This window comes from Hyla sarda, unplaced genomic scaffold (assembly GCF_029499605.1).
Source record: "Hyla sarda isolate aHylSar1 unplaced genomic scaffold, aHylSar1.hap1 scaffold_565, whole genome shotgun sequence".
NCBI classification, from domain to species: domain Eukaryota; kingdom Metazoa; phylum Chordata; class Amphibia; order Anura; family Hylidae; genus Hyla; species Hyla sarda.
The window spans coordinates 129727-153917 of record NW_026610577.1 but is presented as its reverse complement, the minus strand read 5'-3'; the positions used below and the strand labels follow the sequence as shown (position 1 = coordinate 153917).

The window sequence follows — 24191 nt, the reverse complement described above, 5'->3', positions numbered from 1 at the left end:
CCTTACAGGGTTAAAAAGAAAGATTCCTACTTTCATTGCTACCTGCTTGCTGGCTAGCCAGCTAGCCAGCCCTGTGGGCCTTGCTGCTGCAGCCAAAAAACAAAAGGTGGTGCTGCTGCTGCTGCTTCTGCTGCTTCTGCTTGTGTCTGGCCGCTGTTGGAGCGTCCAGGCACAGGACTTCTGCTGCTGACTAAATGGCCTCCTTAATTGGATCATTTGAGTAGCCAGCACACCTGTGCAGGTAGGGCATGACATGATAGGCAGCTGCCTTGATAGCGGGTGGGTGCTGAATGTTCCTAATTGACAAAATAAGATTAATGCTTATGAAGAAATATAAAATCTCATCCCTTCCCCAATATCGCGCCACACCCCTACCCCTTAATTCCCTGGTTGAACTTGATGGACATATGTCTTTTTTCGACCGTACTAACTATGTAACTATGTAACATAACATGGGGGGGGGGGGGGGGGTCTCCTGGCTGTTCACACAGGTGTGTCATTGCTGTACATTGACCATGCATTGCTTCTGTGGTATTGCAAAGGCAAAGACAAATGCTTCCAGCCATCCATTGCACTAATGGATTGGTCATCAGCTGGCTGTCTATGTCCCGCATCAATATAGACCAAAGTACAGAGGGTTAGGCTATGCTATTGTGCACCTACCTGATGCATCAGAAGGTGCGAGGCCCTTGCTAAATTCTGTGCACAGACTTTGAGATCTATACTTTAGACTGTATCTAAACCTGCTCCAACATGGACTGACATTCTGGCCTACTTTCAGCCGATGCGACTTGTCTGTCGCTGAACAGTCGCTTTTTATGTATTCAGCACCTATGTATAATGTTGTAAAAATGCTCTAGAAGCTAAAGTCGCAGAAATGTCACACATATTTGGCCTGCAACTTTCTGTGCGACAAATTCAGACAGGAAAAATCAGTATAAATCCTTAGAAAATTATCCCCCAGTGTCTCCATCTGCTGGCGGTATTGAATAAGCATTGCTGCACTGATGGGGTATGCATTAGACGAAAAAAAAGAAGAAAAAGAAGAATAATACGCCCAGAAAAGAGGCGAAAAGGAGAAAAACGTAAAAAAACGTGAAAAAAAAGTAAGAGGAAGAGAAGGGAAAAAAAGGTGGAAATGGGTTTAAAAGTGATTTCGGCGGAGAAATATATATATATATATATATATATATATATATATATATACGCGCACACACACACATATATATAAACGTATTCTCCGTTGAGATATTGCAGCCGCTGCTGTGTCCAGGCCCAGGAGCCTTAGCACTGTGCTGTGATGTCACTCAATACCACTGACATCACTAGGTGTAAACAACATCTCTCCTTTGCTGTGTATGTGACTATGGAGCTGTTTGGTGATGTCGTCTATTATGGCCTTCATAGAAGCAACAGGAGATTGTTGCATCCATCTAGAACCCTCAGAACTACAGTGCTATGATGTCACTCACTTCCACAGGCCTTGCAGAGTGTAAACAACAACAACCCAGCTTTGTTGTGTATGTAACCATAGGGATTTGTGATGTCACCTAGAACCTTCACAGCAGCGACAGCTTTATGAGGAGCATCAGCACTGCTCTGCCTGAGCAGAACCATCACCGCCATAGGTTGTCAAATAACCCGGATTTAACCCACACAGGTAAGTCCAATGGGGTGCAGGCATGTCCTCTATGCTTACAGCTTCCCGTGGGTGTTGGTTTGATACCGTTTGGGGACAGCCAAGGAGGCATCTGCAGGCAACAAAGGTAGGTGTGTGCTTGTGTGTGTGTTTCCTATGCAGATCCTAAGCCCAGTGTCACATGCAAGTAGGAGGAGTAAGAAGGGTTCCTGGCAAATCCGGGTTATGGATTGCATTTAAAAAGGCCCCGTGGGAGTGCAATGGGCCCCTGTCTTGCTGCTTAGCAATAATGGTATGGGTTTAGGTTCTGCTGTGTGTACTGGTGGTTGACTGCCCCCCAGCCCAGAGTGTGCATGGAAAATTGTCTGGCAGCCTCCCTGACAGCAAGCAGTGATAGTGCCCATGAAGGGGACCTTGTTGGGCCCGCCCCTTTCACGGTTATCGCTTCTCGGCCTTTTGGCTAAGATCAAGTGTAGTATCTGTTCTTATCAGTTTAATATCTGATACGTCCCCTATCTGGGGACCATATATTAAATGGATTTTTGAGAACGGGGGCCGATTTCGAAGCTTGCTTCCGTCGCCCTATGCATTGACCCGATATGGCAGTATCTTCGGGTACAGTGCACCACCCCCTTACAGGGTTAAAAAGAAAGATTCCTACTTTCATTGCTACCTGCTTGCTGGCTAGCCAGCTAGCCAGCCCTGTGGGCCTTGCTGCTGCAGCCAAAAAACAAAAGGTGGTGCTGCTGCTGCTGCTTCTGCTGCTTCTGCTTGTGTCTGGCCGCTGTTGGAGCGTCCAGGCACAGGACTTCTGCTGCTGCTGACTAAATGGCCTCCTTAATTGGATCATTTGAGTAGCCAGCACACCTGTGCAGGTAGGGCATGACATGATAGGCAGCTGCCTTGATAGCGGGTGGGTGCTGAATGTTCCTAATTGACAAAATAAGATTAATGCTTATGAAGAAATATAAAATCTCATCCCTTCCCCAATATCGCGCCACACCCCTACCCCTTAATTCCCTGGTTGAACTTGATGGACATATGTCTTTTTTCGACCGTACTAACTATGTAACTATGTAACATAACATGGGGGGGGGGGGGGGGGGGTCTCCTGGCTGTTCACACAGGTGTGTCATTGCTGTACATTGACCATGCATTGCTTCTGTGGTATTGCAAAGGCAAAGACAAATGCTTCCAGCCATCCATTGCACTAATGGATTGGTCATCAGCTGGCTGTCTATGTCCCGCATCAATATAGACCAAAGTACAGAGGGTTAGGCTATGCTATTGTGCACCTACCTGATGCATCAGAAGGTGCGAGGCCCTTGCTAAATTCTGTGCACAGACTTTGAGATCTATACTTTAGACTGTATCTAAACCTGCTCCAACATGGACTGACATTCTGGCCTACTTTCAGCCGATGCGACTTGTCTGTCGCTGAACAGTCGCTTTTTATGTATTCAGCACCTATGTATAATGTTGTAAAAATGCTCTAGAAGCTAAAGTCGCAGAAATGTCACACATATTTGGCCTGCAACTTTCTGTGCGACAAATTCAGACAGGAAAAATCAGTATAAATCCTTAGAAAATTATCCCCCAGTGTCTCCATCTGCTGGCGGTATTGAATAAGCATTGCTGCACTGATGGGGTATGCATTAGACGAAAAAAAAGAAGAAAAAGAAGAATAATACGCCCAGAAAAGAGGCGAAAAGGAGAAAAACGTAAAAAAACGTGAAAAAAAAGTAAGAGGAAGAGAAGGGAAAAAAAGGTGGAAATGGGTTTAAAAGTGATTTCGGCGGAGAAATATATATATATATATATATATATATATATATATATATATATATATATATATATACATACGCGCACACACACACATATATATAAACGTATTCTCCGTTGAGATATTGCAGCCGCTGCTGTGTCCAGGCCCAGGAGCCTTAGCACTGTGCTGTGATGTCACTCAATACCACTGACATCACTAGGTGTAAACAACATCTCTCCTTTGCTGTGTATGTGACTATGGAGCTGTTTGGTGATGTCGTCTATTATGGCCTTCATAGAAGCAACAGGAGATTGTTGCATCCATCTAGAACCCTCAGAACTACAGTGCTATGATGTCACTCACTTCCACAGGCCTTGCAGAGTGTAAACAACAACAACCCAGCTTTGTTGTGTATGTAACCATAGGGATTTGTGATGTCACCTAGAACCTTCACAGCAGCGACAGCTTTATGAGGAGCATCAGCACTGCTCTGCCTGAGCAGAACCATCACCGCCATAGGTTGTCAAATAACCCGGATTTAACCCACACAGGTAAGTCCAATGGGGTGCAGGCATGTCCTCTATGCTTACAGCTTCCCGTGGGTGTTGGTTTGATACCGTTTGGGGACAGCCAAGGAGGCATCTGCAGGCAACAAATGTAGGTGTGTGCTTGTGTGTGTGTTTCCTATGCAGATCCTAAGCCCAGTGTCACATGCAAGTAGGAGGAGTAAGAAGGGTTCCTGGCAAATCCGGGTTATGGATTGCATTTAAAAAGGCCCCGTGGGAGTGCAATGGGCCCCTGTCTTGCTGCTTAGCAATAATGGTATGGGTTTAGGTTCTGCTGTGTGTACTGGTGGTTGACTGCCCCCCAGCCCAGAGTGTGCATGGAAAATTGTCTGGCAGCCTCCCTGACAGCAAGCAGTGATAGTGCCCATGAAGGGGACCTTGTTGGGCCCGCCCCTTTCACGGTTATCGCTTCTCGGCCTTTTGGCTAAGATCAAGTGTAGTATCTGTTCTTATCAGTTTAATATCTGATACGTCCCCTATCTGGGGACCATATATTAAATGGATTTTTGAGAACGGGGGCCGATTTCGAAGCTTGCTTCCGTCGCCCTATGCATTGACCCGATATGGCAGTATCTTCGGGTACAGTGCACCACCCCCTTACAGGGTTAAAAAGAAAGATTCCTACTTTCATTGCTACCTGCTTGCTGGCTAGCCAGCTAGCCAGCCCTGTGGGCCTTGCTGCTGCAGCCAAAAAACAAAAGGTGGTGCTGCTGCTGCTGCTTCTGCTGCTTCTGCTTGTGTCTGGCCGCTGTTGGAGCGTCCAGGCACAGGACTTCTGCTGCTGCTGACTAAATGGCCTCCTTAATTGGATCATTTGACTAGCCAGCACACCTGTGCAGGTAGGGCATGACATGATAGGCAGCTGCCTTGATAGCGGGTGGGTGCTGAATGTTCCTAATTGACAAAATAAGATTAATGCTTATGAAGAAATATAAAATCTCATCCCTTCCCCAATATCGCGCCACACCCCTACCCCTTAATTCCCTGGTTGAACTTGATGGACATATGTCTTTTTTCGACCGTACTAACTATGTAACTATGTAACATAACATGGGGGGGGGGGGGGGGGTCTCCTGGCTGTTCACACAGGTGTGTCATTGCTGTACATTGACCATGCATTGCTTCTGTGGTATTGCAAAGGCAAAGACAAATGCTTCCAGCCATCCATTGCACTAATGGATTGGTCATCAGCTGGCTGTCTATGTCCCGCATCAATATAGACCAAAGTACAGAGGGTTAGGCTATGCTATTGTGCACCTACCTGATGCATCAGAAGGTGCGAGGCCCTTGCTAAATTCTGTGCACAGACTTTGAGATCTATACTTTAGACTGTATCTAAACCTGCTCCAACATGGACTGACATTCTGGCCTACTTTCAGCCGATGCGACTTGTCTGTCGCTGAACAGTCGCTTTTTATGTATTCAGCACCTATGTATAATGTTGTAAAAATGCTCTAGAAGCTAAAGTCGCAGAAATGTCACACATATTTGGCCTGCAACTTTCTGTGCGACAAATTCAGACAGGAAAAATCAGTATAAATCCTTAGAAAATTATCCCCCAGTGTCTCCATCTGCTGGCGGTATTGAATAAGCATTGCTGCACTGATGGGGTATGCATTAGACGAAAAAAAAGAAGAAAAAGAAGAATAATACGCCCAGAAAAGAGGCGAAAAGGAGAAAAACGTAAAAAAACGTGAAAAAAAAGTAAGAGGAAGAGAAGGGAAAAAAAGGTGGAAATGGGTTTAAAAGTGATTTCGGCGGAGTATATATATATATATATATATATATATATATATATATATATATATATATATACGCGCACACACACACATATATATAAACGTATTCTCCGTTGAGATATTGCAGCCGCTGCTGTGTCCAGGCCCAGGAGCCTTAGCACTGTGCTGTGATGTCACTCAATACCACTGACATCACTAGGTGTAAACAACATCTCTCCTTTGCTGTGTATGTGACTATGGAGCTGTTTGGTGATGTCGTCTATTATGGCCTTCATAGAAGCAACAGGAGATTGTTGCATCCATCTAGAACCCTCAGAACTACAGTGCTATGATGTCACTCACTTCCACAGGCCTTGCAGAGTGTAAACAACAACAACCCAGCTTTGTTGTGTATGTAACCATAGGGATTTGTGATGTCACCTAGAACCTTCACAGCAGCGACAGCTTTATGAGGAGCATCAGCACTGCTCTGCCTGAGCAGAACCATCACCGCCATAGGTTGTCAAATAACCCGGATTTAACCCACACAGGTAAGTCCAATGGGGTGCAGGCATGTCCTCTATGCTTACAGCTTCCCGTGGGTGTTGGTTTGATACCGTTTGGGGACAGCCAAGGAGGCATCTGCAGGCAACAAAGGTAGGTGTGTGCTTGTGTGTGTGTTTCCTATGCAGATCCTAAGCCCAGTGTCACATGCAAGTAGGAGGAGTAAGAAGGGTTCCTGGCAAATCCGGGTTATGGATTGCATTTAAAAAGGCCCCGTGGGAGTGCAATGGGCCCCTGTCTTGCTGCTTAGCAATAATGGTATGGGTTTAGGTTCTGCTGTGTGTACTGGTGGTTGACTGCCCCCCAGCCCAGAGTGTGCATGGAAAATTGTCTGGCAGCCTCCCTGACAGCAAGCAGTGATAGTGCCCATGAAGGGGACCTTGTTGGGCCCGCCCCTTTCACGGTTATCGCTTCTCGGCCTTTTGGCTAAGATCAAGTGTAGTATCTGTTCTTATCAGTTTAATATCTGATACGTCCCCTATCTGGGGACCATATATTAAATGGATTTTTGAGAACGGGGGCCGATTTCGAAGCTTGCTTCCGTCGCCCTATGCATTGACCCGATATGGCAGTATCTTCGGGTACAGTGCACCACCCCCTTACAGGGTTAAAAAGAAAGATTCCTACTTTCATTGCTACCTGCTTGCTGGCTAGCCAGCTAGCCAGCCCTGTGGGCCTTGCTGCTGCAGCCAAAAAACAAAAGGTGGTGCTGCTGCTGCTGCTTCTGCTGCTTCTGCTTGTGTCTGGCCGCTGTTGGAGCGTCCAGGCACAGGACTTCTGCTGCTGCTGACTAAATGGCCTCCTTAATTGGATCATTTGAGTACAGCACACCTGTGCAGGTAGGGCATGACATGATAGGCAGCTGCCTTGATAGCGGGTGGGTGCTGAATGTTCCTAATTGACAAAATAAGATTAATGCTTATGAAGAAATATAAAATCTCATCCCTTCCCCAATATCGCGCCACACCCCTACCCCTTAATTCCCTGGTTGAACTTGATGGACATATGTCTTTTTTCGACCGTACTAACTATGTAACTATGTAACATAACATGGGGGGGTCTCCTGGCTGTTCACACAGGTGTGTCATTGCTGTACATTGACCATGCATTGCTTCTGTGGTATTGCAAAGGCAAAGACAAATGCTTCCAGCCATCCATTGCACTAATGGATTGGTCATCAGCTGGCTGTCTATGTCCCGCATCAATATAGACCAAAGTACAGAGGGTTAGGCTATGCTATTGTGCACCTACCTGATGCATCAGAAGGTGCGAGGCCCTTGCTAAATTCTGTGCACAGACTTTGAGATCTATACTTTAGACTGTATCTAAACCTGCTCCAACATGGACTGACATTCTGGCCTACTTTCAGCCGATGCGACTTGTCTGTCGCTGAACAGTCGCTTTTTATGTATTCAGCACCTATGTATAATGTTGTAAAAATGCTCTAGAAGCTAAAGTCGCAGAAATGTCACACATATTTGGCCTGCAACTTTCTGTGCGACAAATTCAGACAGGAAAAATCAGTATAAATCCTTAGAAAATTATCCCCCAGTGTCTCCATCTGCTGGCGGTATTGAATAAGCATTGCTGCACTGATGGGGTATGCATTAGACGAAAAAAAAGAAGAAAAAGAAGAATAATACGCCCAGAAAAGAGGCGAAAAGGAGAAAAACGTAAAAAAACGTGAAAAAAAAGTAAGAGGAAGAGAAGGGAAAAAAAGGTGGAAATGGGTTTAAAAGTGATTTCGGCGGAGAAATATATATATATATATATATATATATATATATATATATATATATATATATACGCGCACACACACACATATATATAAACGTATTCTCCGTTGAGATATTGCAGCCGCTGCTGTGTCCAGGCCCAGGAGCCTTAGCACTGTGCTGTGATGTCACTCAATACCACTGACATCACTAGGTGTAAACAACATCTCTCCTTTGCTGTGTATGTGACTATGGAGCTGTTTGGTGATGTCGTCTATTATGGCCTTCATAGAAGCAACAGGAGATTGTTGCATCCATCTAGAACCCTCAGAACTACAGTGCTATGATGTCACTCACTTCCACAGGCCTTGCAGAGTGTAAACAACAACAACCCAGCTTTGTTGTGTATGTAACCATAGGGATTTGTGATGTCACCTAGAACCTTCACAGCAGCGACAGCTTTATGAGGAGCATCAGCACTGCTCTGCCTGAGCAGAACCATCACCGCCATAGGTTGTCAAATAACCCGGATTTAACCCACATAGGTAAGTCCAATGGGGTGCAGGCATGTCCTCTATGCTTACAGCTTCCCGTGGGTGTTGGTTTGATACCGTTTGGGGACAGCCAAGGAGGCATCTGCAGGCAACAAAGGTAGGTGTGTGCTTGTGTGTGTGTTTCCTATGCAGATCCTAAGCCCAGTGTCACATGCAAGTAGGAGGAGTAAGAAGGGTTCCTGGCAAATCCGGGTTATGGATTGCATTTAAAAAGGCCCCGTGGGAGTGCAATGGGCCCCTGTCTTGCTGCTTAGCAATAATGGTATGGGTTTAGGTTCTGCTGTGTGTACTGGTGGTTGACTGCCCCCCAGCCCAGAGTGTGCATGGAAAATTGTCTGGCAGCCTCCCTGACAGCAAGCAGTGATAGTGCCCATGAAGGGGACCTTGTTGGGCCCGCCCCTTTCACGGTTATCGCTTCTCGGCCTTTTGGCTAAGATCAAGTGTAGTATCTGTTCTTATCAGTTTAATATCTGATACGTCCCCTATCTGGGGACCATATATTAAATGGATTTTTGAGAACGGGGGCCGATTTCGAAGCTTGCTTCCGTCGCCCTATGCATTGACCCGATATGGCAGTATCTTCGGGTACAGTGCACCACCCCCTTACAGGGTTAAAAAGAAAGATTCCTACTTTCATTGCTACCTGCTTGCTGGCTAGCCAGCTAGCCAGCCCTGTGGGCCTTGCTGCTGCAGCCAAAAAACAAAAGGTGGTGCTGCTGCTGCTGCTTCTGCTGCTTCTGCTTGTGTCTGGCCGCTGTTGGAGCGTCCAGGCACAGGACTTCTGCTGCTGCTGCTGACTAAATGGCCTCCTTAATTGGATCATTTGAGTAGCCAGCACACCTGTGCAGGTAGGGCATGACATGATAGGCAGCTGCCTTGATAGCGGGTGGGTGCTGAATGTTCCTAATTGACAAAATAAGATTAATGCTTATGAAGAAATATAAAATCTCATCCCTTCCCCAATATCGCGCCACACCCCTACCCCTTAATTCCCTGGTTGAACTTGATGGACATATGTCTTTTTTCGACCGTACTAACTATGTAACTATGTAACATAACATGGGGGGGGGGGGGGGGGGGTCTCCTGGCTGTTCACACAGGTGTGTCATTGCTGTACATTGACCATGCATTGCTTCTGTGGTATTGCAAAGGCAAAGACAAATGCTTCCAGCCATCCATTGCACTAATGGATTGGTCATCAGCTGGCTGTCTATGTCCCGCATCAATATAGACCAAAGTACAGAGGGTTAGGCTATGCTATTGTGCACCTACCTGATGCATCACAAGGTGCGAGGCCCTTGCTAAATTCTGTGCACAGACTTTGAGATCTATACTTTAGACTGTATCTAAACCTGCTCCAACATGGACTGACATTCTGGCCTACTTTCAGCCGATGCGACTTGTCTGTCGCTGAACAGTCGCTTTTTATGTATTCAGCACCTATGTATAATGTTGTAAAAATGCTCTAGAAGCTAAAGTCGCAGAAATGTCACACATATTTGGCCTGCAACTTTCTGTGCGACAAATTCAGACAGGAAAAATCAGTATAAATCCTTAGAAAATTATCCCCCAGTGTCTCCATCTGCTGGCGGTATTGAATAAGCATTGCTGCACTGATGGGGTATGCATTAGACGAAAAAAAAGAAGAAAAAGAAGAATAATACGCCCAGAAAAGAGGCGAAAAGGAGAAAAACGTAAAAAAACGTGAAAAAAAAGTAAGAGGAAGAGAAGGGAAAAAAAGGTGGAAATGGGTTTAAAAGTGATTTCGGCGGAGAAATATATATATATATATATATATATATATATATATATATATATATATATATATATACGCGCACACACACACATATATATAAACGTATTCTCCGTTGAGATATTGCAGCCGCTGCTGTGTCCAGGCCCAGGAGCCTTAGCACTGTGCTGTGATGTCACTCAATACCACTGACATCACTAGGTGTAAACAACATCTCTCCTTTGCTGTGTATGTGACTATGGAGCTGTTTGGTGATGTCGTCTATTATGGCCTTCATAGAAGCAACAGGAGATTGTTGCATCCATCTAGAACCCTCAGAACTACAGTGCTATGATGTCACTCACTTCCACAGGCCTTGCAGAGTGTAAACAACAACAACCCAGCTTTGTTGTGTATGTAACCATAGGGATTTGTGATGTCACCTAGAACCTTCACAGCAGCGACAGCTTTATGAGGAGCATCAGCACTGCTCTGCCTGAGCAGAACCATCACCGCCATAGGTTGTCAAATAACCCGGATTTAACCCACACAGGTAAGTCCAATGGGGTGCAGGCATGTCCTCTATGCTTACAGCTTCCCGTGGGTGTTGGTTTGATACCGTTTGGGGACAGCCAAGGAGGCATCTGCAGGCAACAAAGGTAGGTGTGTGCTTGTGTGTGTGTTTCCTATGCAGATCCTAAGCCCAGTGTCACATGCAAGTAGGAGGAGTAAGAAGGGTTCCTGGCAAATCCGGGTTATGGATTGCATTTAAAAAGGCCCCGTGGGAGTGCAATGGGCCCCTGTCTTGCTGCTTAGCAATAATGGTATGGGTTTAGGTTCTGCTGTGTGTACTGGTGGTTGACTGCCCCCCAGCCCAGAGTGTGCATGGAAAATTGTCTGGCAGCCTCCCTGACAGCAAGCAGTGATAGTGCCCATGAAGGGGACCTTGTTGGGCCCGCCCCTTTCACGGTTATCGCTTCTCGGCCTTTTGGCTAAGATCAAGTGTAGTATCTGTTCTTATCAGTTTAATATCTGATACGTCCCCTATCTGGGGACCATATATTAAATGGATTTTTGAGAACGGGGGCCGATTTCGAAGCTTGCTTCCGTCGCCCTATGCATTGACCCGATATGGCAGTATCTTCGGGTACAGTGCACCACCCCCTTACAGGGTTAAAAAGAAAGATTCCTACTTTCATTGCTACCTGCTTGCTGGCTAGCCAGCTAGCCAGCCCTGTGGGCCTTGCTGCTGCAGCCAAAAAACAAAAGGTGGTGCTGCTGCTGCTGCTTCTGCTGCTTCTGCTTGTGTCTGGCCGCTGTTGGAGCGTCCAGGCACAGGACTTCTGCTGCTGCTGAATAAATGGCCTCCTTAATTGGATCATTTGAGTAGCCAGCACACCTGTGCAGGTAGGGCATGACATGATAGGCAGCTGCCTTGATAGCGGGTGGGTGCTGAATGTTCCTAATTGACAAAATAAGATTAATGCTTATGAAGAAATATAAAATCTCATCCCTTCCCCAATATCGCGCCACACCCCTACCCCTTAATTCCCTGGTTGAACTTGATGGACATATGTCTTTTTTCGACCGTACTAACTATGTAACTATGTAACATAACATGGGGGGGTCTCCTGGCTGTTCACACAGGTGTGTCATTGCTGTACATTGACCATGCATTGCTTCTGTGGTATTGCAAAGGCAAAGACAAATGCTTCCAGCCATCCATTGCACTAATGGATTGGTCATCAGCTGGCTGTCTATGTCCCGCATCAATATAGACCAAAGTACAGAGGGTTAGGCTATGCTATTGTGCACCTACCTGATGCATCAGAAGGTGCGAGGCCCTTGCTAAATTCTGTGCACAGACTTTGAGATCTATACTTTAGACTGTATCTAAACCTGCTCCAACATGGACTGACATTCTGGCCTACTTTCAGCCGATGCGACTTGTCTGTCGCTGAACAGTCGCTTTTTATGTATTCAGCACCTATGTATAATGTTGTAAAAATGCTCTAGAAGCTAAAGTCGCAGAAATGTCACACATATTTGGCCTGCAACTTTCTGTGCGACAAATTCAGACAGGAAAAATCAGCATAAATCCTTAGAAAATTATCCCCCAGTGTCTCCATCTGCTGGCGGTATTGAATAAGCATTGCTGCACTGATGGGGTATGCATTAGACGAAAAAAAAGAAGAAAAAGAAGAATAATACGCCCAGAAAAGAGGCGAAAAGGAGAAAAACGTAAAAAAACGTGAAAAAAAAGTAAGAGGAAGAGAAGGGAAAAAAAGGTGGAAATGGGTTTAAAAGTGATTTCGGCGGAGAAATATATATATATATATATATATATATATATATATATATATATATATATATATATACGCGCACACACACACATATATATAAACGTATTCTCCGTTGAGATATTGCAGCCGCTGCTGTGTCCAGGCCCAGGAGCCTTAGCACTGTGCTGTGATGTCACTCAATACCACTGACATCACTAGGTGTAAACAACATCTCTCCTTTGCTGTGTATGTGACTATGGAGCTGTTTGGTGATGTCGTCTATTATGGCCTTCATAGAAGCAACAGGAGATTGTTGCATCCATCTAGAACCCTCAGAACTACAGTGCTATGATGTCACTCACTTCCACAGGCCTTGCAGAGTGTAAACAACAACAACCCAGCTTTGTTGTGTATGTAACCATAGGGATTTGTGATGTCACCTAGAACCTTCACAGCAGCGACAGCTTTATGAGGAGCATCAGCACTGCTCTGCCTGAGCAGAACCATCACCGCCATAGGTTGTCAAATAACCCGGATTTAACCCACACAGGTAAGTCCAATGGGGTGCAGGCATGTCCTCTATGCTTACAGCTTCCCGTGGGTGTTGGTTTGATACCGTTTGGGGACAGCCAAGGAGGCATCTGCAGGCAACAAAGGTAGGTGTGTGCTTGTGTGTGTGTTTCCTATGCAGATCCTAAGCCCAGTGTCACATGCAAGTAGGAGGAGTAAGAAGGGTTCCTGGCAAATCCGGGTTATGGATTGCATTTAAAAAGGCCCCGTGGGAGTGCAATGGGCCCCTGTCTTGCTGCTTAGCAATAATGGTATGGGTTTAGGTTCTGCTGTGTGTACTGGTGGTTGACTGCCCCCCAGCCCAGAGTGTGCATGGAAAATTGTCTGGCAGCCTCCCTGACAGCAAGCAGTGATAGTGCCCATGAAGGGGACCTTGTTGGGCCCGCCCCTTTCACGGTTATCGCTTCTCGGCCTTTTGGCTAAGATCAAGTGTAGTATCTGTTCTTATCAGTTTAATATCTGATACGTCCCCTATCTGGGGACCATATATTAAATGGATTTTTGAGAACGGGGGCCGATTTCGAAGCTTGCTTCCGTCGCCCTATGCATTGACCCGATATGGCAGTATCTTCGGGTACAGTGCACCACCCCCTTACAGGGTTAAAAAGAAAGATTCCTACTTTCATTGCTACCTGCTTGCTGGCTAGCCAGCTAGCCAGCCCTGTGGGCCTTGCTGCTGCAGCCAAAAAACAAAAGGTGGTGCTGCTGCTGCTGCTTCTGCTGCTTCTGCTTGTGTCTGGCCGCTGTTGGAGCGTCCAGGCACAGGACTTCTGCTGCTGCTGACTAAATGGCCTCCTTAATTGGATCATTTGAGTAGCCAGCACACCTGTGCAGGTAGGGCATGACATGATAGGCAGCTGCCTTGATAGCGGGTGGGTGCTGAATGTTCCTAATTGACAAAATAAGATTAATGCTTATGAAGAAATATAAAATCTCATCCCTTCCCCAATATCGCGCCACACCCCTACCCCTTAATTCCCTGGTTGAACTTGATGGACATATGTCTTTTTTCGACCGTACTAACTATGTAACTATGTAACATAACATGGGGGGGGGGGGGGGGGGGTCTCCTGGCTGTTCACACAGGTGTGTCATTGCTGTACATTGACCATGCATTGCTTCTGTGGTATTGCAAAGGCAAAGACAAATGCTTCCAGCCATCCATTGCACTAATGGATTGGTCATCAGCTGGCTGTCTATGTCCCGCATCAATATAGACCAAAGTACAGAGGGTTAGGCTATGCTATTGTGCACCTACCTGATGCATCACAAGGTGCGAGGCCCTTGCTAAATTCTGTGCACAGACTTTGAGATCTATACTTTAGACTGTATCTAAACCTGCTCCAACATGGACTGACATTCTGGCCTACTTTCAGCCGATGCGACTTGTCTGTCGCTGAACAGTCGCTTTTTATGTATTCAGCACCTATGTATAATGTTGTAAAAATGCTCTAGAAGCTAAAGTCGCAGAAATGTCACACATATTTGGCCTGCAACTTTCTGTGCGACAAATTCAGACAGGAAAAATCAGTATAAATCCTTAGAAAATTATCCCCCAGTGTCTCCATCTGCTGGCGGTATTGAATAAGCATTGCTGCACTGATGGGGTATGCATTAGACGAAAAAAAAGAAGAAAAAGAAGAATAATACGCCCAGAAAAGAGGCGAAAAGGAGAAAAACGTAAAAAAACGTGAAAAAAAAGTAAGAGGAAGAGAAGGGAAAAAAAGGTGGAAATGGGTTTAAAAGTGATTTCGGCGGAGAAATATATATATATATATATATATATATATATATATATATACGCGCACACACACACATATATATAAACGTATTCTCCGTTGAGATATTGCAGCCGCTGCTGTGTCCAGGCCCAGGAGCCTTAGCACTGTGCTGTGATGTCACTCAATACCACTGACATCACTAGGTGTAAACAACATCTCTCCTTTGCTGTGTATGTGACTATGGAGCTGTTTGGTGATGTCGTCTATTATGGCCTTCATAGAAGCAACAGGAGATTGTTGCATCCATCTAGAACCCTCAGAACTACAGTGCTATGATGTCACTCACTTCCACAGGCCTTGCAGAGTGTAAACAACAACAACCCAGCTTTGTTGTGTATGTAACCATAGGGATTTGTGATGTCACCTAGAACCTTCACAGCAGCGACAGCTTTATGAGGAGCATCAGCACTGCTCTGCCTGAGCAGAACCATCACCGCCATAGGTTGTCAAATAACCCGGATTTAACCCACACAGGTAAGTCCAATGGGGTGCAGGCATGTCCTCTATGCTTACAGCTTCCCGTGGGTGTTGGTTTGATACCGTTTGGGGACAGCCAAGGAGGCATCTGCAGGCAACAAAGGTAGGTGTGTGCTTGTGTGTGTGTTTCCTATGCAGATCCTAAGCCCAGTGTCACATGCAAGTAGGAGGAGTAAGAAGGGTTCCTGGCAAATCCGGGTTATGGATTGCATTTAAAAAGGCCCCGTGGGAGTGCAATGGGCCCCTGTCTTGCTGCTTAGCAATAATGGTATGGGTTTAGGTTCTGCTGTGTGTACTGGTGGTTGACTGCCCCCCAGCCCAGAGTGTGCATGGAAAATTGTCTGGCAGCCTCCCTGACAGCAAGCAGTGATAGTGCCCATGAAGGGGACCTTGTTGGGCCCGCCCCTTTCACGGTTATCGCTTCTCGGCCTTTTGGCTAAGATCAAGTGTAGTATCTGTTCTTATCAGTTTAATATCTGATACGTCCCCTATCTGGGGACCATATATTAAATGGATTTTTGAGAACGGGGGCCGATTTCGAAGCTTGCTTCCGTCGCCCTATGCATTGACCCGATATGGCAGTATCTTCGGGTACAGTGCACCACCCCCTTACAGGGTTAAAAAGAAAGATTCCTACTTTCATTGCTACCTGCTTGCTGGCTAGCCAGCTAGCCAGCCCTGTGGGCCTTGCTGCTGCAGCCAAAAAACAAAAGGTGGTGCTGCTGCTGCTGCTTCTGCTGCTTCTGCTTGTGTCTGGCCGCTGTTGGAGCGTCCAGGCACAGGACTTCTGCTGCTGCTGAATAAATGGCCTCCTTAATTGGATCATTTGAGTAGCCAGCACACCTGTGCAGGTAGGGCATGACATGATAGGCAGCTGCCTTGATAGCGGGTGGGTGCTGAATGTTCCTAATTGACAAAATAAGATTAATGCTTATGAAGAAATATAAAATCTCATCCCTTCCCCAATATCGCGCCACACCCCTACCCCTTAATTCCCTGGTTGAACTTGATGGACATATGTCTTTTTTCGACCGTACTAACTATGTAACTATGTAACATAACATGGGGGGGTCTCCTGGCTGTTCACACAGGTGTGTCATTGCTGTACATTGACCATGCATTGCTTCTGTGGTATTGCAAAGGCAAAGACAAATGCTTCCAGCCATCCATTGCACTAATGGATTGGTCATCAGCTGGCTGTCTATGTCCCGCATCAATATAGACCAAAGTACAGAGGGTTAGGCTATGCTATTGTGCACCTACCTGATGCATCAGAAGGTGCGAGGCCCTTGCTAAATTCTGTGCACAGACTTTGAGATCTATACTTTAGACTGTATCTAAACCTGCTCCAACATGGACTGACATTCTGGCCTACTTTCAGCCGATGCGACTTGTCTGTCGCTGAACAGTCGCTTTACCTATGTATAATGTTGTAAAATGCTCGAAGCTAAAGTCGCAGAAATGTCACACATATTTGGCCTGCAACTTTCTGTGCGACAAATTCAGACAGGAAAAATCAGTATAAATCCTTAGAAAATTATCCCCCCGTGTCTCCATCTGCTGGCGGTATTGAATAAGCATTGCTGCACTGATGGGGTATGCATTAGACGAAAAAAAAGAAGAAAAAGAAGAATAATACGCCCAGAAAAGAGGCGAAAAGGGAGGAAAAACGTAAAAAACGTGAAAAAAAATTAAGAGGAAGAGAAGGGAAAAAAAGGTGGAAATGGGTTTAAAAGTGATTTCGGCGGAGAAATATATATATATATATATATATATATATATAATATATATATATATACGCGCACACACACACATATATATAAACGTATTCTCCGTTGAGATATTGCAGCCGCTGCTGTGTCCAGGCCCAGGAGCCTTAGCACTGTGCTGTGATGTCACTCAATACCACTGACATCACTAGGTGTAAACAACATCTCTCCTTTGCTGTGTATGTGACTATGGAGCTGTTTGGTGATGTCGTCTATTATGGCCTTCATAGAAGCAACAGGAGATTGTTGCATCCATCTAGAACCCTCAGAACTACAGTGCTATGATGTCACTCACTTCCACAGGCCTTGCAGAGTGTAAACAACAACAACCCAGCTTTGTTGTGTATGTAACCATAGGGATTTGTGATGTCACCTAGAACCTTCACAGCAGGCGACAGCTTTATGAGGAGCATCAGCACTGCTCTGCCTGAGCAGAACCATCACCGCCATAGGTTGTCAAATAACCCGGATTTACCCCACACAGGTAAGTCCAATGGGGTGCAGGCATGTCCTCTATGCTTACAGCTTCCCGTGGGTGTTGGTTTGATACCGTTTGGGGACAGCCAAGGAGGCATCTGCAGGCAACAAAGGTAGGTGTGTGCTTGTGTGTGTGTTTCCTATGCAGATCCTAAGCCCAGTGTCACATGCAAGTAGGAGGAGTAAGAAGGGTTCCTGGCAAATCCGGGTATGGGATTGCATTTAAAAAGGCCCCGTGGGAGTGCAATGGGCCCCTGTCTTGCTGCTTAGCAATAATGGTATGGGGTTTAGGTTCTGCTGTGTGTACTGGTGGTTGACTGCCCCCCCAGCCCAGAGTGTGCATGGAAAATTGTCTGGCAGCCTCCCTGACAGCAAGCAGTGATAGTGCCCATGAAGGGGACCTTGTTGGGCCCGCCCCTTTCACGGTTATCGCTTCTCGGCCTTTTGGCTAAGATCAAGTGTAGTATCTGTTCTTATCAGTTTAATATCTGATACGTCCCCTATCTGGGACCATATATTAAATGGATTTTTGAGAACGGGGGCCGATTTCGAAGCTTGCCTTCCGTCGCCCTATGCATTGACCGATATGGCAGTAATCTTCGGGTACAGTGCACCACCCCCCTTACAGGGTTAAAAAGAAGGTTAAAAAGAAAGATTCCTACTTTCATTGCTACCTGCTTGCTGGCTAGCCAGCTAGCCAGCCCTGTGGGCCTTGCTGCTGCAGCCAAAAAACAAAAGGTGGTGCTGCTGCTGCTGCTTCTGCTGCTTCTGCTTGTGTCTGGCCGCTGTTGGAGCGTCCAGGCACAGGACTTCTGCTGCTGCTGACTAAATGGCCTCCTTAATTGGATCATTTGAGTAGCCAGCACACCTGTGCAGGTAGGGCATGACATGATAGGCAGCTGCCTTGATAGCGGGTGGGTGCTGAATGTTCCTAATTGACAAAATAAGATTAATGCTTATGAAGAAATATAAAATCTCATCCCTTCCCCAATATCGCGCCACACCCCTACCCCTTAATTCCCTGGTTGAACTTGATGGACATATGTCTTTTTTCGACCGTACTAACTATGTAACTATGTAACATAACATGGGGGGGTCTCCTGGCTGTTCACACAGGTGTGTCATTGCTGTACATTGACCATGCATTGCTTCTGTGGTATTGCAAAGGCAAAGACAAATGCTTCCAGCCATCCATTGCACTAATGGATTGGTCATCAGCTGGCTGTCTATGTCCCGCATCAATATAGACCAAAGTACAGAGGGTTAGGCTATGCTATTGTGCACCTACCTGATGCATCAGAAGGTGCGAGGCCCTTGCTAAATTCTGTGCACAGACTTTGAGATCTATACTTTAGACTGTATCTAAACCTGCTCCAACATGGACTGACATTCTGGCCTACTTTCAGCCGATGCGACTTGTCTGTCGCTGAACAGTCGCTTTTTATGTATTCAGCACCTATGTATAATGTTGTAAAAATGCTCTAGAAGCTAAAGTCGCAGAAATGTCACACATATTTGGCCTGCAACTTTCTGTGCGACAAATTCAGACAGGAAAAATCAGTATAAATCCTTAGAAAATTATCCCCCAGTGTCTCCATCTGCTGGCGGTATTGAATAAGCATTGCTGCACTGATGGGGTATGCATTAGACGAAAAAAAAGAAGAAAAAGAAGAATAATACGCCCAGAAAAGAGGCGAAAAGGAGAAAAACGTAAAAAAACGTGAAAAAAAAGTAAGAGGAAGAGAAGGGAAAAAAAGGTGGAAATGGGTTTAAAAGTGATTTCGGCGGAGAATATATATATATATATATATATATATATATATATATATATATATATATACGCGCACACACACACATATATATAAACGTATTCTCCGTTGAGATATTGCAGCCGCTGCTGTGTCCAGGCCCAGGAGCCTTAGCACTGTGCTGTGATGTCACTCAATACCACTGACATCACTAGGTGTAAACAACATCTCTCCTTTGCTGTGTATGTGACTATGGAGCTGTTTGGTGATGTCGTCTATTATGGCCTTCATAGAAGCAACAGGAGATTGTTGCATCCATCTAGAACCCTCAGAACTACAGTGCTATGATGTCACTCACTTCCACAGGCCTTGCAGAGTGTAAACAACAACAACCCAGCTTTGTTGTGTATGTAACCATAGGGATTTGTGATGTCACCTAGAACCTTCACAGCAGCGACAGCTTTATGAGGAGCATCAGCACTGCTCTGCCTGAGCAGAACCATCACCGCCATAGGTTGTCAAATAACCCGGATTTAACCCACACAGGTAAGTCCAATGGGGTGCAGGCATGTCCTCTATGCTTACAGCTTCCCGTGGGTGTTGGTTTGATACCGTTTGGGGACAGCCAAGGAGGCATCTGCAGGCAACAAAGGTAGGTGTGTGCTTGTGTGTGTGTTTCCTATGCAGATCCTAAGCCCAGTGTCACATGCAAGTAGGAGGAGTAAGAAGGGTTCCTGGCAAATCCGGGTTATGGATTGCATTTAAAAAGCCCCCGTGGGAGTGCAATGGGCCCCTGTCTTGCTGCTTAGCAATAATGGTATGGGTTTAGGTTCTGCTGTGTGTACTGGTGGTTGACTGCCCCCCAGCCCAGAGTGTGCATGGAAAATTGTCTGGCAGCCTCCCTGACAGCAAGCAGTGATAGTGCCCATGAAGGGGACCTTGTTGGGCCCGCCCCTTTCACGGTTATCGCTTCTCGGCCTTTTGGCTAAGATCAAGTGTAGTATCTGTTCTTATCAGTTTAATATCTGATACGTCCCCTATCTGGGGACCATATATTAAATGGATTTTTGAGAACGGGGGCCGATTTCGAAGCTTGCTTCCGTCGCCCTATGCATTGACCCGATATGGCAGTATCTTCGGGTACAGTGCACCACCCCCTTACAGGGTTAAAAAGAAAGATTCCTACTTTCATTGCTACCTGCTTGCTGGCTAGCCAGCTAGCCAGCCCTGTGGGCCTTGCTGCTGCAGCCAAAAAACAAAAGGTGGTGCTGCTGCTGCTGCTTCTGCTGCTTCTGCTTGTGTCTGGCCGCTGTTGGAGCGTCCAGGCACAGGACTTCTGCTGCTGCTGAATAAATGGCCTCCTTAATTGGATCATTTGAGTAGCCAGCACACCTGTGCAGGTAGGGCATGACATGATAGGCAGCTGCCTTGATAGCGGGTGGGTGCTGAATGTTCCTAATTGACAAAATAAGATTAATGCTTATGAAGAAATATAAAATCTCATCCCTTCCCCAATATCGCGCCACACCCCTACCCCTTAATTCCCTGGTTGAACTTGATGGACATATGTCTTTTTTCGACCGTACTAACTATGTAACTATGTAACATAACATGGGGGGGTCTCCTGGCTGTTCACACAGGTGTGTCATTGCTGTACATTGACCATGCATTGCTTCTGTGGTATTGCAAAGGCAAAGACAAATGCTTCCAGCCATCCATTGCACTAATGGATTGGTCATCAGCTGGCTGTCTATGTCCCGCATCAATATAGACCAAAGTACAGAGGGTTAGGCTATGCTATTGTGCACCTACCTGATGCATCAGAAGGTGCGAGGCCCTTGCTAAATTCTGTGCACAGACTTTGAGATCTATACTTTAGACTGTATCTAAACCTGCTCCAACATGGACTGACATTCTGGCCTACTTTCAGCCGATGCGACTTGTCTGTCGCTGAACAGTCGCTTTTTATGTATTCAGCACCTATGTATAATGTTGTAAAAATGCTCTAGAAGCTAAAGTCGCAGAAATGTCACACATATTTGGCCTGCAACTTTCTGTGCGACAAATTCAGACAGGAAAAATCAGTATAAATCCTTAGAAAATTATCCCCCAGTGTCTCCATCTGCTGGCGGTATTGAATAAGCATTGCTGCACTGATGGGGTATGCATTAGACGAAAAAAAAGAAGAAAAAGAAGAATAATACGCCCAGAAAAGAGGCGAAAAGGAGAAAAACGTAAAAAAACGTGAAAAAAAAGTAAGAGGAAGAGAAGGGAAAAAAAGGTGGAAATGGGTTTAAAAGTGATTTCGGCGGAGAATATATATATATATATATATATATATATATATATATATATATATACGCGCACACACACACATATATATAAACGTATTCTCCGTTGAGATATTGCAGCCGCTGCTGTGTCCAGGCCCAGGAGCCTTAGCACTGTGCTGTGATGTCACTCAATACCACTGACATCACTAGGTGTAAACAACATCTCTCCTTTGCTGTGTATGTGACTATGGAGCTGTTTGGTGATGTCGTCTATTATGGCCTTCATAGAAGCAACAGGAGATTGTTGCATCCATCTAGAACCCTCAGAACTACAGTGCTATGATGTCACTCACTTCCACAGGCCTTGCAGAGTGTAAACAACAACAACCCAGCTTTGTTGTGTATGTAACCATAGGGATTTGTGATGTCACCTAGAACCTTCACAGCAGCGACAGCTTTATGAGGAGCATCAGCACTGCTCTGCCTGAGCAGAACCATCACCGCCATAGGTTGTCAAATAACCCGGATTTAACCCACACAGGTAAGTCCAATGGGGTGCAGGCATGTCCTCTATGCTTACAGCTTCCCGTGGGTGTTGGTTTGATACCGTTTGGGGACAGCCAAGGAGGCATCTGCAGGCAACAAAGGTAGGTGTGTGCTTGTGTGTGTGTTTCCTATGCAGATCCTAAGCCCAGTGTCACATGCAAGTAGGAGGAGTAAGAAGGGTTCCTGGCAAATCCGGGTTATGGATTGCATTTAAAAAGGCCCCGTGGGAGTGCAATGGGCCCCTGTCTTGCTGCTTAGCAATAATGGTATGGGTTTAGGTTCTGCTGTGTGTACTGGTGGTTGACTGCCCCCCAGCCCAGAGTGTGCATGGAAAATTGTCTGGCAGCCTCCCTGACAGCAAGCAGTGATAGTGCCCATGAAGGGGACCTTGTTGGGCCCGCCCCTTTCACGGTTATCGCTTCTCGGCCTTTTGGCTAAGATCAAGTGTAGTATCTGTTCTTATCAGTTTAATATCTGATACGTCCCCTATCTGGGGACCATATATTAAATGGATTTTTGAGAACGGGGGCCGATTTCGAAGCTTGCTTCCGTCGCCCTATGCATTGACCCGATATGGCAGTATCTTCGGGTACAGTGCACCACCCCCTTACAGGGTTAAAAAGAAAGATTCCTACTTTCATTGCTACCTGCTTGCTGGCTAGCCAGCTAGCCAGCCCTGTGGGCCTTGCTGCTGCAGCCAAAAAACAAAAGGTGGTGCTGCTGCTGCTGCTTCTGCTTGTGTCTGGCCGCTGTTGGAGCGTCCAGGCACAGGACTTCTGCTGCTGCTGACTAAATGGCCTCCTTAATTGGATCATTTTAGTAGCCAGCACACCTGTGCAGGTAGGGCATGACATGATAGGCAGCTGCCTTGATAGCGGGTGGGTGCTGAATGTTCCTAATTGACAAAATAAGATTAATGCTTATGAAGAAATATAAAATCTCATCCCTTCCCCAATATCGCGCCACACCCCTACCCCTTAATTCCCTGGTTGAACTTGATGGACATATGTCTTTTTTCGACCGTACTAACTATGTAACTATGTAACATAACATGGGGGGGGGGGGGTCTCCTGGCTGTTCACACAGGTGTGTCATTGCTGTACATTGACCATGCATTGCTTCTGTGGTATTGCAAAGGCAAAGACAAATGCTTCCAGCCATCCATTGCACTAATGGATTGGTCATCAGCTGGCTGTCTATGTCCCGCATCAATATAGACCAAAGTACAGAGGGTTAGGCTATGCTATTGTGCACCTACCTGATGCATCAGAAGGTGCGAGGCCCTTGCTAAATTCTGTGCACAGACTTTGAGATCTATACTTTAGACTGTATCTAAACCTGCTCCAACATGGACTGACATTCTGGCCTACTTTCAGCCGATGCGACTTGTCTGTCGCTGAACAGTCGCTTTTTATGTATTCAGCACCTATGTATAATGTTGTAAAAATGCTCTAGAAGCTAAAGTCGCAGAAATGTCACACATATTTGGCCTGCAACTTTCTGTGCGACAAATTCAGACAGGAAAAATCAGTATAAATCCTTAGAAAATTATCCCCCAGTGTCTCCATCTGCTGGCGGTATTGAATAAGCATTGCTGCACTGATGGGGTATGCATTAGACGAAAAAAAAGAAGAAAAAGAAGAATAATACGCCCAGAAAAGAGGCGAAAAGGAGAAAAACGTAAAAAAACGTGAAAAAAAAGTAAGAGGAAGAGAAGGGAAAAAAAGGTGGAAATGGGTTTAAAAGTGATTTCGGCGGAGAATATATATATATATATATATATATATATATATATATATATACGCGCACACACACACATATATATAAACGTATTCTCCGTTGAGATATTGCAGCCGCTGCTGTGTCCAGGCCCAGGAGCCTTAGCACTGTGCTGTGATGTCACTCAATACCACTGACATCACTAGGTGTAAACAACATCTCTCCTTTGCTGTGTATGTGACTATGGAGCTGTTTGGTGATGTCATCTATTATGGCCTTCATAGAAGCAACAGGAG

General features: G+C 45.8%; 10 non-coding genes across 10 annotated transcripts; all 10 read left to right on the top strand.

Moving 5' to 3' along the window:
- The first annotated feature begins 2079 nt into the window (after window positions 1-2079).
- LOC130340042 (U2 spliceosomal RNA) lies at window positions 2080-2270 on the top strand. Its single transcript, XR_008880250.1, has one exon. It is a non-coding gene; the product is annotated as a U2 spliceosomal RNA (small nuclear RNA).
- Window positions 2271-4374: 2104 nt separating this feature from the next.
- Window positions 4375-4565, top strand: LOC130340041 (U2 spliceosomal RNA). The gene has a single exon (XR_008880249.1). It is a non-coding gene; the product is annotated as a U2 spliceosomal RNA (small nuclear RNA).
- Window positions 4566-6658: 2093 nt separating this feature from the next.
- Window positions 6659-6849, top strand: LOC130340040 (U2 spliceosomal RNA). Its single transcript, XR_008880248.1, has one exon. It is a non-coding gene; the product is annotated as a U2 spliceosomal RNA (small nuclear RNA).
- A 2082-nt stretch (window positions 6850-8931) lies between these two features.
- On the top strand, window positions 8932-9122 carry LOC130340038 (U2 spliceosomal RNA). The gene has a single exon (XR_008880246.1). It is a non-coding gene; the product is annotated as a U2 spliceosomal RNA (small nuclear RNA).
- A 2103-nt stretch (window positions 9123-11225) lies between these two features.
- On the top strand, window positions 11226-11416 carry LOC130340037 (U2 spliceosomal RNA). The gene has a single exon (XR_008880245.1). It is a non-coding gene; the product is annotated as a U2 spliceosomal RNA (small nuclear RNA).
- Window positions 11417-13504: 2088 nt separating this feature from the next.
- LOC130340035 (U2 spliceosomal RNA) lies at window positions 13505-13695 on the top strand. Its single transcript, XR_008880244.1, has one exon. It is a non-coding gene; the product is annotated as a U2 spliceosomal RNA (small nuclear RNA).
- Window positions 13696-15779: 2084 nt separating this feature from the next.
- Window positions 15780-15970, top strand: LOC130340034 (U2 spliceosomal RNA). The gene has a single exon (XR_008880243.1). It is a non-coding gene; the product is annotated as a U2 spliceosomal RNA (small nuclear RNA).
- Window positions 15971-18037: 2067 nt separating this feature from the next.
- LOC130340084 (U2 spliceosomal RNA) lies at window positions 18038-18228 on the top strand. Its single transcript, XR_008880288.1, has one exon. It is a non-coding gene; the product is annotated as a U2 spliceosomal RNA (small nuclear RNA).
- Window positions 18229-20322: 2094 nt separating this feature from the next.
- LOC130340033 (U2 spliceosomal RNA) lies at window positions 20323-20513 on the top strand. Its single transcript, XR_008880242.1, has one exon. It is a non-coding gene; the product is annotated as a U2 spliceosomal RNA (small nuclear RNA).
- A 2077-nt stretch (window positions 20514-22590) lies between these two features.
- Window positions 22591-22781, top strand: LOC130340139 (U2 spliceosomal RNA). Its single transcript, XR_008880335.1, has one exon. It is a non-coding gene; the product is annotated as a U2 spliceosomal RNA (small nuclear RNA).
- The last annotated feature ends 1410 nt before the right edge of the window (window positions 22782-24191 follow it).